Source organism: Pinus tabuliformis, chromosome 1_1, assembly GCF_031772625.1.
Source record: "Pinus tabuliformis cultivar Carrire ecotype Pingquan chromosome 1_1, CPIR1, whole genome shotgun sequence".
NCBI lineage: Eukaryota > Viridiplantae > Streptophyta > Pinopsida > Pinales > Pinaceae > Pinus > Pinus tabuliformis.
In genome coordinates this window covers 26919936-26936786 of record NC_142297.1, presented here as the reverse complement: position 1 = coordinate 26936786, position 16851 = coordinate 26919936, and positions in this window count along the sequence as shown.

The window sequence follows — 16851 nt, the reverse complement described above, 5'->3', positions numbered from 1 at the left end:
CTGCTGATAAAACAGACCCAAAATTAAAAGAAGTGACCATAGAGGATGTATCTGATATGCAACCCTCTAATAACCAAGCTTTTGTATCCTCTTCCTCAAAAGAGAATGTAAATAGCACTCCCAAAAGCTTTCCCAAAACAGAAAAATCTCAAGATAACAGTCAAAATCAAGAGAAGATCATTGAAGATCCAATTGAAAAAGGAAAATCTGTCAGTCACAATACTAAACCTCAATCTGAAAAATCGTTTGATTTAGAAGCATAAATTGATAAAATAAAGATATTTATCCCCCTCTCTGAGCTTGCCAAACATGATGTATATAGGCAGCAAATCAAAAGATCATTTCACATACCAGAGAACAGGAATGATGTTAATGTTTTAGATGATCAACCTGAGCTCCTTTTCAGTCCTGAAGTCAATGGTGAATCAGGACATGGAGCTGTTCTACCCTTTTATGTCAGTTTGCACATTCATGATAAAATGTTGCACAATGCTATGTTTGATTCAAGTGCTTCACACAACCTAATGTCGAAAGCTATAATGAAGCTAAACCTTTATGTCACTAGACCCTACAAAGACTTATTTTCATTTGATTCTCGTCAGGTCAAGTGTTTAGGCTTAATCAAAGATTTATGTGTGTCTTAGTCCAATACCCCAACAAAACAATCTTAATGGACATGGTGGTTGCTAACATTCCACCAAATTATGGCATGCTCTTATCAAGATCTTGGGGAGAAAAACTCCAAGGATCTCTCCAACTAGACCTCTCTTATGCCACTATTTCAGTCTTTGGGCAACCAAAGGGACTGTATAGGGAAACACTTATGAAATATGTGGTAAGTAGTGAGGAAAAGCACCAAAACTTTCCAATTTACTCAATCCATTCTGATATGGATTCATTTAGTTTGTTTAATGATGGTATGTCTCCTCCCACTGATGATAAGCCTTTGGCTTTAGAACAAGAAACATGCATAAATGAAGAATCGGTTGCCCATACCCAAGAAACAGTCAAAACAATCAATGCAACCAGCACACAAGAGGAACTAAATAAAACAGAAAACTCAAATCTGCCCACTCCTAAAATGGTTGAAACTCTCAATACTATTCAAGAGCAAGAAATCCTATGGTATTTGGAGTTTGATGGTTCATTTAATAAGCTAGGAGCAGGGGCAGGAGTATGGATCCATAACACACAAAACAATCATGCAGAGGGTCATGCTTATAGATTAAATTTCAGATGTATTAACAACATGGCAGAGTATGAAGCCCTCCTTTTAGGCCTTAAGCTAATCAAATCTCTAGGAGCTGCAAAATTTTCCATTCTAGGTAACTCCGACGTGATTATTCAACAGATGAAAGGCAACTTTGTTATTAATGACAATAGGCTAAGAGCTTATAGGACTGATGCCACAGAAATACTTGATACCTTCACCGAATGCAAGCTTGCTAAAATTCCAAGAAGCCATAATCTACATGCACACAGCCTAGCTACTTTTGCTAGCACATGCAAGTTGCCATTTGGACCCAATCACCATTTTTCAGCTAAGATAAAACATAGGCCTGTTGTCCCAAACAATGTCAAAGACTGGCAAGTTTTTGAAAATGATGCACAGATCAGCAATTTCTTGACTTTACAGCAAGAATTTTCAAGTTTAAACATTGATGAAGATGCCATAGATGATTCCCAACAACAACATAACAAAAATCAGCAGACCATAACAGCTGAAACAACAAATCAAATGCTGCACCCAACCATTTTTTATGAGAAAAACATGCAAGAGCTGATGCAAATGCATTTAGAAGAAATAGTTGAAACAGAGGCCGAAATCATTGATTTAAAAGACAATTTTCTGCCTACTGGCCTCACTCCATTAGAAGACATATTTGATTCAAACGATGTCCCCAAAAAGCCTAAGATGCAGCCCTTAAATGCTTTTGTGGAAGGCTGTAATATTGGGACAGCAAAGAAGCCCGAAATGATAAAATTGTCCAAGTCTTTGCCTCCCGATCAAAAGCCAAAATATGTTGACTTGTTTAAAGAGTTTCAATATGTCTTTGCCTGGAGTTATGAGGACCTCAAGTCCTATGACACTTCAGTCATTCAACATACCATTCCCTTAAAGCCAAATCAAAAGCCCTTCAAATAGAAACTAAGGAGAATCAATCATGTGCTTCTCCCTTTGATCGAGAAAGAAGTAAACAGAATGTTTGAGGCTGGTACCATAGCACCCATTAGATTTTCAGAATGGGTATCCAATCTTGTTCCCACAAGGAAGAAAACAGGTGAGATTAGACTATGTGTGGACTTAAGAAATCTGAACCAAGTCTCCCTTAAAGACCACTACCCATTGCCAAAGATGGACCATATTCTACAAAGAGTAGTGGGGTCATCTAGAATCTCTTTTCTTGATGGTTTTTCAGGTTTTAATCAAATACTTGTTCACCTGGCTGATCAAGACAAGACAACCTTTACAACACCGTGGGGAACATTTAAATATGTGAAAATGCCTTTTGGGCTAAAGAATGTAGGTGCTACCTTTCAAAGGGCCATGGACGTTGCATTTTCCAAGGAAATACATGATTTCCTAGTGGTTTACCTTGATGACCTTACTCCTTTCTCAAAATTTGATCAAGAGCACCTTAAACACTTAAGGCAAGTATTCCTAACCTGTAGGAAATATGGCATTTCCTTAAATCCTAATAAATCTCTCTTCAGCCTAGAAGAAGGAAAATTGCTAGGCCATATCATTTCAAAAGATGGAATTAGAATTGATGCGGAAAGGATCCAAGCCATTCTTCAAATCCCCTATCCAAGAAACATCAAAGAATTGCAAGCATTCCTAGGAAAGATCAATTTCCTAAGGAGATTTATCCCAAACTTGGTTGAGCTGATAAGAATGCTAAATAACATGCTAAAGAAGGATTCCAAGGTAAAATTGACTTTATAGGCCAAGCAAGCCTTTGAGGGCATAAAATCTACCTTAACACAAGCCCCAGTCCTCACAAGTCCTCAATTTGATAAGGATTTCATCATTTTTTCATTTGCATCTGAACATTCCATAGATGTTGTCCTTTTGCAAAAGGATGACAAAGGAAATGAAAATCCAATTGCATTTTTCAGTAGATCCCTTAGGGATGCTCCCTTGAAGTACCAAATCATGGAGAAACAGGCCTATGCCCTGGTTAAAGCAATCAAATATTTTAGAGTTTACATTTTATATTCACATGTGATTGCTTATGTGCCAAATGCTGTTGTAAAAGACATATTAACTCAATAAGGCATAGAAGGCAAAAGAGGCAAATGAATTGCCAATATCCTTGAGTATGACATTGAAATAAAGCCCACCAAGCTCATAAAGGGACAAGGTTTAGCCAGACTGATGTCTGAAACCAATTTTCAAGCCTTAGACATTGATCAGCTAGACAATGAACAGGAGCTGGTGACTCCACAGATCAGTGAAGCGTTTTTGCAATCCCCATGGTATGTTGATATTTGTTTTATATTGTTAAACCAATTTTCTCCCCCAAGGTTTTCCAGAACCAAAAAGAGATTTTTAAAGATGAAAGCATCAAAATTTTATGTCTTAGATGGTGCCCTGTTTTGGAAGAATTATGAAGGAATTTTGCTTAACTGTTTAACTTTAAATGAAACTGACAGTGTTATGAAAGAATTCCATGCAGGGGACTGTGGAGGGCACTTACATTGGAAGTCCATTGTTGACAAGATTTTAAGGGCTAGTTTCTATTGGCCCTCTTTGTTTGCTAATGTGAGAAAGTTTGCTATTTCATGCCACAAATGCCAAATCTTTGAAGGAAAAGGAAAGTTGTTGCCCTTGCCCCTTAAGCCCATTTCAACTGAGAAGCCTTTTCAACAATGGGGTCTAGACTTCATTGGAGAAATCCATACCTCCTCCTCAAGCCAGCACAAATGGATCCTAACAGCCACAGATTACTTTACCAAGTGGATTGAAGCCATCCCATGCAGGAAGGCCAATGAATCCACCATTATCCAATTCCTTGAGACCAACATTTTGTCCAGATTTGGCTGTCCTGAGAAGATCATTACAGACAACGTTGCTGCCTTCAAATCCAAGAAAATGATCAGTTTTTTCCATAAATTTCACATTACCTTAGGCCACTCCACAACTTATTACCCTCAAGGTAATGGCTTGGCCGAATCATCCAACAAGAGCCTCATCAATATCATTAAGAAAGTGCTAGAAGAAAACAAGAAGAACTGGCACAAAAAGCTTGTAAATGCCCTATGGGCAGATAGATTAACAACCAAGAGATCCATTGGGATGAGCCCATATGAGTTAGTCTATGGCATGGAGGCCAAGTTCCCTTCTTCTTTGGGAATCCCTGTTATCAAATTGCTGCAAGAAATTCAGGCTGAGCCCAATGATATCCAAAGAAGAATAAACCAGACCATCCATTTGCAGCAAACAAGAGAGGAAGTCTATGACAGAGCTCAGATTTTGCAAGAGAAGCTCAAGAAAATGTTTGATAAAAGAACCAAGGCTGAAGATTTCTTCATTGGCAACAAAGTCTTAAGATGGGATTCAAGAAGGGAGGACAAGGGAAAGCATGGCAAGTTTGATTTCCTGTGGAGAGGCCCCTTTATTATTTTTGTTGTTCAAGGAAACAACACATATTTCTTGAAGAGTTTGGATGACACAGAAGCTGAAGAAGGAATTGTTAATGGCAGAATGCTCAAGCACTATCATGATCCCTTTTGATGTATATAACTCAGCTCTATTTTTGTACATTAATATTTGTATTTTCAACATGTATATTTTCAGCAGTCTAAAAGGGAATAAAATAGCAAATTTTGAAGGAAGGACAAAAAGAAATCTCCATTTCAGATCTCTGTTTTTGAAAAAATTCCAAAGAAGTGCTCAGGGCAGATTTTCATATGTTCAAAGCACGCAGAAAAAAGCAAACAACACTGTTATTTTGCAGCAAATTTCAATTAAAAAGAGTGTTGTGCACAGGCTCCAAGAGTTCAGTTAAAGCCATCAAAGAGAAGGAGGATTTTCAGTCCTACAACAGCAATTTATCAAGGAAATCTGACCTGCTATTCTTGGCTTTTCATATTGAAAAACCATCCCCAAGTGGAGCCACTATTAGCCTCCTATTGCAATAGGTTTCATATTTCATGATTGACTATTTTACATGCCAAATATGTCATCTTTTTCATGCTGCAAAGGTTCCATATTTCCAAGAAAACTCAGAAAAGTTTTAAAACTGTAAAGAGGGTATGCCCTAAAAGAATAATCAAAGGGAAAAAATAATGAATTGGCCAAAAGGAAAAATGAAAGAGATGAACCCCAAACAAAGAGGCCAGGAAAGTGTGCAAGCTCAAATGCCACTACTTGTTCCATTTTTGATGAATTGTTCCATTTTTTAAGAGTTTTTCAGTTAAGGGAAAGCCAAACAGCTTAATCTTGGCTTCCCTAGGTTTAAATTGCTTGTTTTAGAAGCTAGAGAATGAATATCTGTCCAAACTGTTTAATCTTGGCAGATTTGTAGATAGGTAGAGAAGCAATGGTGCTCAACAGCTTAATCTGAGCCCCTGGAAGAAATAAGGATCGATTTAGATAGGAGGATAGCCAAAAGAAAAGTTGAAAAGCTGGGTTTTCTAGTTCAAGTGCACCCAAACCAAAAAGAAGATAAAATGCTAGGTAAGTAGGCTGGGTAGGTAGTTCTGACGTGGCAAAGTGATGATTTGTGATCCATTTCATGTTTTCAAGTGTTAAATCTATTCAGATCACAATTGTAAGGAAAAATCCATTTGGAGCAACTCAATAGAGGCATCACTAACTTCCCCTTCTTCCTTGTCCCCAAATCATTCACTAACTTCCCTTAAAGAGGTCAAGATTTGCTTGACATCTCTTAGTTTCATCATTTTTCATGACTTTTTCCTAAGTAAAGATCTGCTTTACTAAGGAGTACTCATGTCTCATTCTACAAGTTCTATTTCCCCTTTTCAAGCCTAAGATTTCTATCCTTATCTCTTTCTAATCAAAATCCATATTAACTTCTAACTTTATTGTATAAATCCCATGATCTCTCCCTTCCCCTTAATAAAATATGTTATAAATCCCTTTTATATATATATCCCCTCCTCTGGTTGAAAAATAACCATAAATATTCCCTTGGGAATTACTAAGTTTATTTGAAACTTAGTAAGAACCCTCATTTTCCTCCTTAACCATCTTCCAAATGCTTTGGACTCATTCCTATGCATAATACCCCTTTATCATTTCATAAAACCCCCTTTTCATACTTTTGGACCCCTTCCAAAAGCATTAACAATCCTCCTTATGTACATAAAAACCCCTCTGATGCATGAAAACCCCCTTTTTTATGCATAAACCCATCCTCCAATCATAAAAGGCCCCTTTGTATTATTTAAACCCTCCTCTGATGGAATTCCCCCCCCCCCCCCCCCCCGACGCGATATCACTGTTGGAGGTGGTAACAGCATTCGCCCTTTATATATATATATATATATATATATATATATATATATATATATATATATATATGCCCCTTCCCCTTTCCTCCAATGCGATATCGCTATCAGAGGCTCCCCGCATCGCATATTCCCATATATTCCATATATCTCTGCATTTCTTTCATATCCCCGCTTTATCGTTTAACTTAAGTTTTTTATAAAAACTTAAGTTATAACGTAAAACCCGCATTTTCAAATATATCGCATCGCATTATATATAAAAAGCCCCACCCCCGAATTTCCCCGATAGCGATGATGCGATTTAATCGCAGCCGTCCATCACCCCCGCCCAGATCAACGGTCCAGAATTGATCGCTCCATCCATTTCGCTATCGGCATTTCACATATGTATAAAGGTCACGCCCATGGTTCCCCTCCGACACGATATTGCGATCGCACGGCAACCGTTGGATCAACCCCCAAATCAACGGTCCAGATTTAGTCGGCACCCCCCATTTCGCTCGCCCATCGCTATGTCTAAAGCCCTTCCTCTCCCGGTCACCGCTAGCGATATCGGCGATCGGCCCATCGTTGAATCTGATATATATAAAGCCCTCCACCCGCCGATATAGTGATATTGTGATTTAATCCTGACCGTTGGATCTTCCCGCGCTAGATCCAACAGCGAGGATTTAATCTAATGTACAGTGCTGCGCCCGCCCATATTTTTCACGAATTTTGCAGAGAAATGGGTATTTTCTGTGTAAAAGGAAAAGGAGTCAATTTTTCATATTTTCATATATATGCCTGTACGCGCTCCCGATAAGGGAAATCATGCATCCTTCAGTCATTTCTGATCGCTCCAAAGCCCAATTTTTGCTCCAGAAAGCCGGCACAGCCCAGCACAGTTATCAGGTTGCATTCCTCCGCCATTATTTTGCAAGATTTCTTCATATTTGTCAATATTTGATCGGCCAAGCGCAGATACAGTTCCAGAGGCCACGGAATACATCTGCAGCAATTATTTTTGCCTTGAAAGGACAAAAAGGGGTGATTTGACAGTTTCAAGTATATCAGGGGAGATAAAGTGGCCCGATTCAAGTGTCAAAGAGTATCAGAGGAAAGATAAAGCCCAGATTCAATTAAAAGAGTATCAGTGAAGCGGCAAAGTGTATCAGTGAAGAAATATCAGTGCAAATCATAAAGCCTGTAGCAAATAAACATAAAGAGCCCCCCATCAAAGTCAAAGAAAGTGGAAAAAGCCACTTAAGGCTCTTAGTCACAGTTAATACACATCAAAGCCACTCAAGAGCAGTGGAGCAGAGACCAATGCGTAGTTATGATAAATGGCAATTGCATAACAGCAAAGGACACATATTTACTCATTTTGAGGCGGCTGCCCCAGCGCAGCTCTTAGATAGATATTTCATGCATTCATTTCAGGATAAATTAGATTAAAGAACTCATTTCCCTCAGATATGTTTAAGATCTACTGTAATAGATATTTTTGGATATTTTCTCTATATAAACCACCCTGATTCATTGTTTAAAGGGTTGGTTCGTTGATAATCCAGAGTTTAGACTTGCACTGTATACTTGGAGAGCATCTATAATCAAAGACTGCTAAATGCTTGGATGTTGAACTATCTGTTGTGTTTTTAATGGCTGAAGAGTGACTATGGAATTCTTGTGCTTCTACATGGCTCAATAAGTGTTTCTTACCTCTGTTTACAGTTTATATATGTTTATGCCACCATTCTGTCACCATCTAAATAGCAGGAAAGAAGAATAGCTTAGACTTTGCTTGGTAGCACTCTATGCTCAATTTCTGTTATTTCTACATGTTTTCCTCAGAAATAGTTATGAATATCTATACTTAAATGATCATGTTTACACTGTTTCTTTCACATATGACTATTATTTAGGAATTCTTGACTGCTCCTAGATAAACATTCATTCACCTTCCCTCCCTGTTAGCTGATGAAAGATTCTTAGTTGCCTTTCATCTCTGGCCTTCATTCCATCTTTTTCAGCGATTGATATTGTTCTATGTGTAGCTATCATGCTCTGTATTCCTCTTGTGACCAAGAAAACGCAACAGCAAGCCCTAATCCATGACTCCATGCCCAATGGTTTGAACTTCTCAAACTATGCATCCCAACTCTGCTCGAAAACATCATCCTTCCCACCAAAATCAAAACAAAACCCATGTACACCATAACTAGCCTAAAATTAACCCAAAACAAAGCTAAATTTTAAAGTGAGAGCCCTCTCTGACTGCAGGTAGGCTAGGACCAGCAGCCCAAAGATTGGTTTGTGGTTACCTCGGCCGTATCCCTTAAGGAGCCAAGGAACAACCTGAGTGATAACAGTGTTGCAAAAGTTTTGTGACAAAAATTTATGGACGATAAGTCTTCAGTTAAATTTTTGTCATTTTTGTGGGGAATTTTGAGAAACTCATTGTATATCTAAGATCCTCTTAAAAAATTACCCAATTTAAAAATTGGACAAATCGAAGCCTGGATAAGGGAGATATCACTGATTTAAAATTAGCACATTTTTCAGAATTTTTGTGATGGCGAGACAATTGTAGCACGAATATGAAATTCCAAAGGCCTAGATTGGGATTTCTATCACAAGGGAGATGAAAAATGTCTATTCCATTTCCGAAAACAGGTCATAATAAGTATTCTGAGCAATATTGACCAAATTGTGGCCATTTTAAATTTACGCCAAGTGATTTTTTTTTCAAACCCTCTTCATGGCTTCTAGAAATATGTTTTCAGGAAAAAATGATGGGCCGACTATTGAAATTTTATACAAGATCAAAAGGTTGACTTCCCAGGGTATTGGAAGGAAAAAGTAGGGTATTATTTGAAAGATGAAGCTGCTATATGCTGGAAATCACTTAACAGTGAGATCCTAAATTTATGTCGTGCTGACAAAATTGAAAAACTATTTTTGGAAAAATGGTCTCATATTGGAAAGAAGGAAACCAAAAAGCCTAGCAAGGATTTTATTTTTACAGAAAAAGATGATGGCCCTACTATTGAAGAATTCATAAAATGGGCAAAGTCAAAAGTTGGGAAATTTTGGCGACCTTTGGCATGGTTTAAGTTTACAGGTGAGGCTACCATATGGTGGAAATCACCTGACTGCGAGAAGTATTTAAGCAATCATGATGAAGAGTTTGAAAAAGTTATTTTAGAAAAATGGTCTCCTGGTAGAAAACAATAGAATGAGACATGTAAGGGGTTATTTTCTGATGGTATCTCCTTATTACCAGTTCATGGATGTATTCAGAAAGAGAAGATAATTATGTCTCTCAATCCTAGTTGCAAGTATAATTTTATTAATGTTCATTTGGCTAAAAGATTGTAATTCCTGACCAAACAAATGGAGCACACACAGGTTAATAATGAGCAGGTGAAAGTTTATAAAGATTTGATGATTTCTATGGATAAGTATGTATTGCATTCTAATTTTTATGCTTCAGATATGGTTAATGTGGATATTGTTTTGGGATACCCTTGGATGGAATTTTTTGGTACTATCAATATTAATGTGCAGAAGAAATTCCTAAAGCTCTGGTATAAAAAGTAGAAAATTACATTACAGGATATTTCCATCAAATACAGGTAGAGTCCAAGGAGGCTGAAGTAGAAGATGTTGTAGGTACTGACACATCAGATGATGAATCTATGGTTGAAGTAATACTGAAAGATAAGCAACAACTTCAGGTACCACAACAGGTACCAGATACCAATCAGGCTCCATTAGGCGGTGAATTAAAGAAAGATACACCATTGGTTAAAACTTCAACATATCACCACCCACATCACCCAGCAAGAAAACAACCAATAAGATGGCAACAAATTAACCACAATGACAACAACCCCAACACGACAGATAGAGCAGTGTGAAGATCCAAACACAACACATCAACACGAAGGAACCATGAGGATCAACTCCCATCTCAAGTGAGCGAGGCATCGGCTAGATTGAGTAATCACCTATCTCTAGGATGGCTAAATGCATGTGCATGGTACCATTGGACTACTCTTTTGAGTAGATATTATTATTTATGTTATTTTCATGTTTCGGGGAAAAAACATGTTTAAGGGGGGTGGAATGTGGTATACCTAGGGGGATAATATGGGGTACAAAGGGAGGTACCCAAGGGAATAATGCAATAATGGGATGGGTCATAGTTAATAAATAAAATGGTTAACCCGCATCATGTAAGAGACCACAAGTAGTTAGAAATAATGTGATAAGCCCATGGTATTAGATGTATGATATTGGGAGAACCATAGTAATGACCCATGGTATTGTATGTATGAATCCTTTATAGAGGCTAGAGACTCCCCATTGAGAAGTTTCAAGGATTATTGTATTGGTAAGCATATGGCTTGTGGAGTGTTCTCCTTCCTTAAGGAGTGGATGTATAGTGTTTTCCTACCTTAAGGGTTTTGATTAATAAAGAAACATTTTTATATTCAGATCTTGTTATTTCTTGGGTATATTTGCTTTATCATATATTTTCATGTCAAATCTATTACAGAAGAGGTGGTTGAAGAGGAGAGGGAGAAGAAATTTCAGAGGCAGGGGGGGTTGACACTCTCCGGGAGAAAATTCGGATCTTCATTGCATACGTTGCAATAGAGATGGATCACATGATGAATCCACATGAAAGTTTCCTTGGGACATAATTGAGCAGTAAAGAAATCAACCCAAAGGTAAAACCAATGACAAAGAGAAAGGTAAAACACCTAAATCCACTCACTATGTTGTGTCACATTGTTATATTGGAGTAAATGAAGACTTGTTTAATGCTTCACTTACTTCTTGGAAAAATGATTTGTTGCTTGATTCAAGAGCAACTTGCCACATGACTTTTAGAAGAGATTGTATTGAATAATTTACTGACAATGTTGATGGAGCGGTGTACTTTATAGGTAAATCAAAACTCAAGCCATCAGCGCTTGGCACAATCAGGCTCAAATTGCTTAGTCTTCCAGACTTTCTTCTGCATATTGTTTTACATCTCCCACAGCTGGGGAGAAAATTTTTGTCCTTCATCCACATCTTCCAACAAGGACACTCCATTCATATGTTTGATGGCAAGGTTGAGGTGAGAAAAGCATCAGATCACTCACTTGTCATGACGGGGATAGAAGAAGAAAGGATTCTCAAGCTGCAAGGTACCTCTGCTCGTGCACAAAATTTCTCATACAATGCTCATTATGATGAAGGTACATTTCCAACAAGTCTATTATGGCATTCCAGATTTGGACACTTGAACTATGACAGCCTTCGCTTGTTGAAGAAAAATGGTGTTATTGGTTTTCCTGCAATTCCTATGAAACTTAAGAAATGTGATGCTTGCATTCTAGCAAAGCATAGCAAACAGTATTTTCATGATTCACATTCCAGAGCACATAGAAAACTTGAACTCATTCATTCATATTTATGTGGTCCAATTTTTGTTCCTTCTACAAATGAAAATAAATATATGATGACATTTATTGATGACTACACGAGAATGTGTTGGGTTTATTTATTGAAGAAAAAATTTGATGCTTTCCAAACATTCAAGAACTTTCATACATGGATTGAAAATGATGCAAAATGTCATATTAGCTCTATCCACACTGATAATGGAAAATAATACACTTCGAATGAATTTGAAAACTATATTCACCTGCATGCGATCAAGCATCAAACAAGTGTGCCTTATAATCCCTAACTGAATGGAGTAGCTGAAAGAATGAATAGGACAATCTTAAATATAGTACGTTCCATGATTTTTTTCAAGAATGTAAAATTGATGTTTTGGGTTTATGTAATTCTACCTGTTGCATATGTAAAGAATAGATGTCCATCTATTGATATTAGAAACAATACTCCTAATGAAATGTGGTATGGCCACATTCCTTCGGTAAAGCATCTCAGGGTCTTTGGTACCACCTGTTATTCCTTGATACCAAAGTTACATAGAAACAAAATTGGTGCAAGGAGTCGTAAGTGTATCTTCTTGGGGTATTCAAATACCTCCAAAGCATACTGTCTCTATGATGAAGTTAATAAAAAGTTTGTTGTATCTAGATATGTAATCTTTCTTGAATCTTCCAAAACTGACAATATTGTTGAGCGGCAACTTGATCGCTTGGATAGATTTGGAAATGTAAAATCATTTCAAGAATTTGATAATCAGATTCCGCATCTTGAAGGGGGCATTCCTATACCGGATCAATCTATGGAATCTTCTTTTGAAACACTCTCTCCCCCACATGAAACTCCAACCACTAATGATACTTTGATTGATGTGATTGACTGAATTGGGAGACCCAATCAACTGAGTAGCCTGGACCATCTCAGAAAGGTCCCCCAAAGTGGCTGACGAAGACACTTGAAGGTGTTCATCCCGATGAATTTGGAAAGATAGGAACAAGAAATTCAACCAACAAAAATGGAGGTGATGTAGATGATTTTGATTCACCTATTAATATGGATGTTTTTTATGATTGTGAGCTAAATTTGTCTACAGCTTTTGAACCAACTTCCTTCAAAGAAGCCACTTCTCATGATGAATGGAAAGAAGCGATGCAAAAGGATTATGATTCCTTGATAAAGAATGGAACTTGGAAGCAGATTGATCCTCCATTGGGAACCAAATCAATTGGCTACAAGTGGATCTACAAGAACAAGTATAAAGTTGATGGCTCACTTGACAAGAACAAAGCCAAACTTGTGGAAAAAGGTTTTTCACAGCAGGAAGGGGTCAATTATCAAGATACTTTTGCCCCCACAGTAAAATGGGCTACCATCCGGACACTCTTTTCCCTAGCAGCTCAGAATAGTTGGAAAGTCCATCAAATGGATGCAAAAAATGATTTCTTAAATGGAGATCTAAAAGGGAATGTTTTTATGTCCCATCTTGAAGGATTTGTTTTGAAAGGACATGAAAAAAAAGTATGCAAACTTGTGAAATCCTTGTATGGCTTCAAGCAAGCACCACAAGCCTGGTATGAAAAGTTAACTGGGCATCTTCTAAAACTCAACTTCAAACATTATGATCTTGATTATGCAACTTTTTTTGTCAAAAAATTTGGAAAAACAGTTGTATATCTTGTGGTATATGTAGATGATCTTTTCATGACAAGGAACAATGAGAGTTACATGCATTCATAAAGAAGGAATTTAGGAAAGGTTTTGAATTGACTGACTTGGGCGATGTTCACAACTATCTTGGTATTGAATTAACTAAACATCTGAAGTCTATATTCCTCTCTCAAAATAAATGCATTGGAGATCTGTTGAACAGGTTTGGCATGGCTGAGTGAAATCATGTAACTACTCCAATAGAACAAATCTTAAAGCTCGCATCCATTGAAGGAAAAGAATTTGAGGATGCAACAAAGTATAGACAGCTTGTAGGAAGTCTCAACTACCTGACTACTACTAGACCAAACATTTCATTTGTTGTTGGAATCATGTTTAGGTTTATGCAAAAGACTTGTGAGGGACATTGATCTGTTGCAAAAAGAGTTCTAAATTACTTGAAGGGAACTCAAGACTTTGGACTCAAGTATACACAGGTGGGCGACTTCATCTTGATTAGATACTCTGATTCAGACTTCAATGGAGACAAAGAAACTAGGGTATCTACTTCTGGTTATGATATGAGTCTTGGATCAGGAGCAGTCTCTTGGAGATCATGCAAACAATCAATTCCAACAGATTCCACAACAGAGGCAGAATATGTGGAAGTAGTTGAGGAAACAAAAGAAATTATGTGGCTCAGGAAATTCTGGAATATTTTCAGGTAATACAAGTACATTCAATTCCACTCATGATTGACAACACAAAATACCATCTAATTCGACATCATGTTGAGGCCAAGACAATCTATCTACGACATTGTTCCACTTATGAGAAGATTGCAAACATCTTCACCAAAGTGCTTGGAAGATAAAAGCTTGAAATATTCATAACGATGCTTGGACTCACCAACATCCTTTCATATTAAGGAGGGGAATGTTGACACCTAATCATGGGGATTGGGTGAACACTTATAAATAATGTAAATAGTAAAGGTAACTCTCCAACTGTAATAACCCCACAGGCACAACCATGCTATTCATTTATGATTTCAGTAATTTTTTCCTCTGTTAGATACAACAACAAAACACCAACGATGAGGGAGGAACAAGCGAAGGAGACCAAGAGCTCTGATGGCGGCATCCATGGTGGTTGTGCGGCTCATTAGCCCAGGGTCTAATTGTCAGGAATAACCCTTGGGGCTCACCTAAACCCTAACCTATCTACTCATCTCATCTTCCTACGGTTTTCAACCTCTCACCCTGCAATTACCTGGTTCCCTCCGTCCTCACGACCTCCCCACTTCTTATTAACAACAATTACTTCCACCGACCATTTATTTTCGGTTACTATGGAGTTGGAAAAGGTAGAATATGAGGAGGAACCTCGTCCCTAGGAGGTTATTTGGCCACACCATCGCTCCGTGTCAGGTTCTGGTCCTTTCATTACAACCCTGCAACCTTTTTCAGCTACACACTCCATCCAGGTTCACCCAGGTTCATCTGCGCCAACTCCCCTACCCTTAGTTAACATTGATGATGCCCCAGGTCTAGATTGTTTCCCTCTATCCCCAGCTACCCTAAACCTACTTGGGACCTGCCTCAATCCCTCACCCACTTTAGATGCACTATTACCCAAGCTCCCCCACATATCCGCTCTACATTTCACCCATCCTCCTCTCGCATCCCCCGTCCAGACCTTCCTCCCTCAATAACCCTACTCTCTCTAGTGCTACCATAAACCATGGTGGCCCAAACCCTAACACCCCCATTCACTCTGTCTACTTCAATCCCCCTACTCATAACCCTAAATCCACTCCATCCACCCCCTAGACCATAAATCAAGGCATCCGTGGACTTCTCAGGGATTATCCGACAACTCGCCACACTGATAAGCTCAAAAAAGGCAGGTGCCTCAAAAAGTGGATAAGGAAATTAACCTAGCTCTGGACGAAGACATCTTGATGGGTGAAGTTTCAGAGACAACAAAGAAGGTCCCGGTTGGTTGTGTTCATGGCAGGAATTACTTATTTGAGCGGCTTCGTCTATGGACCACTGAGATTTAGGGTTCCTTGCTTAAATAAATGCCCATCATTTTGGTGCTAGCTCGAGGGTGGTTTTCCCTGCACTTCTGTGGGGAGGAGTATATGGACTGGATATTATCTTGTTTCTGGCACAAAGAATTCACATCGGTTTTGCTAAAAAGATGGGATCCACTCTTCAACCCTAAGAGGGAACAACTGGGTGTTGGGCTAATCTGGGTTCGCTTGTCAAGCCTTCTGATGCAATTTTGGACCCCTGTGGTATTCAAGCGCATTGGAGACATGGTGGGAACATACTTGGAAAATGATCAGTCCTTTGAGAAGACAGGAATCATGACAATGGCTCGTATCCTACTACATTTGGACACGAGGGAGGGGCTAGAGGAAAATATAACCCTTCATTGGAGACATTTCTCGCGTCACCAAAACCTCGACTATGAAGGTGTTCCATTTAGATGCATATGATGCCATAAGGTCGGCCACCTCTACAAGGACTGTCCACTACTCACTCCTACTACTCCATCAACTACAAGGGGAATGAAGCATTGTCAGTCAGAAGACCCGATTGTGGACAACTAGCCCACATGTTAGGATCATTCAAAGGTTGCGGATGGAGTCACTACTCTGTCATCTAATGCTCCCCAGATACCACCTATATCCCCTCCACTGACTCGATCTCGGTCTATTGTTGAGGCTGCTCCTACATCGGGTACTACTTCTACTCCCTTACCCTCTGCTCTGTTTTTCAATAATTTTAATGTCTCTCTGGCTCAATCTACATCTATTACTATTTTGGTTAATTCCCCCATCAATTGTGCTCTTGATCCTCCCTCCCCTATTTTCTCCACCACCCCGCCGACTTTCCTTGGACAGGATCATCATCAACCCCCTCACTCCCCTTCATCCTTGGGCTCGTACTCCTACAATCTCTATTCTCATCAACTTATGAACCCTAACCTGTTGGGTTTGGGCATCCACCCCCCTCCATTGAGCACAAACCCTCCTGGGGTAGACCTTCAAAGATGTCCAAAGCCATCAAAATTGTGGGGGAATATGTGACCCAAGGGCACCACAATACCATTGAAAGTGCACTTAGAGCACTTGACACCCTTGACTTTGTTCCCTAATGAAGTGGCTATCATTCAACTGTAGGGGTTTGGCTAGCCCCTCAAAAAAATTGGCCCTCAAGCAACTTTCGAACAGTGTACCCTATGACATGATTCTCCTTCAAGAAACCCTAGGTCCAT